We start from the raw sequence: 299 nt of genomic DNA on the forward strand, positions 1-299 counted from the left end.
TCCGGCGGGAAGGGCGGCCCCGGGCGCGGTGGGAAGGGCTGGGCCCAGTGGCCAGAGCGGACAACTCTCTTAAAGAAAAAACAGAATAAGACACCGCTGGTGTTGCAGCGGGGGGACCCGGGCAGATTCGGGAGAGACAGAGCGGCGAGGAAAGGGAGGGCAGTTGGGGTGACTGCAGCCCTAAAACGGTGCCGCGTCTCCAAGGTCATTCACCATCCTCCAGCGCGCTTTCTTTGTGCCCGGGGCGCCGGGTCCTCCTTGTCGTCCGCCCCGGGGGGCAGGTGCGGCTCCCCCGCGGG

Source organism: Bison bison, unplaced genomic scaffold, assembly GCF_000754665.1.
Source record: "Bison bison bison isolate TAMUID 2011002044 unplaced genomic scaffold, Bison_UMD1.0 scf7180017863790, whole genome shotgun sequence".
Lineage (NCBI taxonomy): Eukaryota > Metazoa > Chordata > Mammalia > Artiodactyla > Bovidae > Bison > Bison bison.